Source organism: Solanum tuberosum, unplaced genomic scaffold (assembly GCF_000226075.1).
Source record: "Solanum tuberosum cultivar DM 1-3 516 R44 unplaced genomic scaffold, SolTub_3.0 scf00426, whole genome shotgun sequence".
Lineage (NCBI taxonomy): Eukaryota > Viridiplantae > Streptophyta > Magnoliopsida > Solanales > Solanaceae > Solanum > Solanum tuberosum.
The window spans coordinates 375,274-375,557 of record NW_006239352.1 but is presented as its reverse complement, the minus strand read 5'-3'; positions in this window follow the sequence as shown (position 1 = coordinate 375,557).

Sequence of the window (284 nt, the reverse complement as noted above, 5' to 3'; positions counted from 1 at the left end):
GCCCATAATTCCAGATACTCTATTCATCCAGGCGCCACTAAGATGTACCGCAATCTGCAGGAAGTCTATTGGTGGAATGGTATGAAAAAAGATATAGCAGACTTTGTGGCAAAGTGCCCCAATTGCCAGTAAGTCAAGGTAGAACATCAAAAACCAAATGTCGGGCAGACTCGACCTACGGACCCAATCGATGGAACGTATGTTGAGTGACGGACCGTAGGTCCAATCCGTCAGTCACTCCGACAGTAGTTAAGTCAGGGGTCTTTTGGTCTTTTACTATTTCA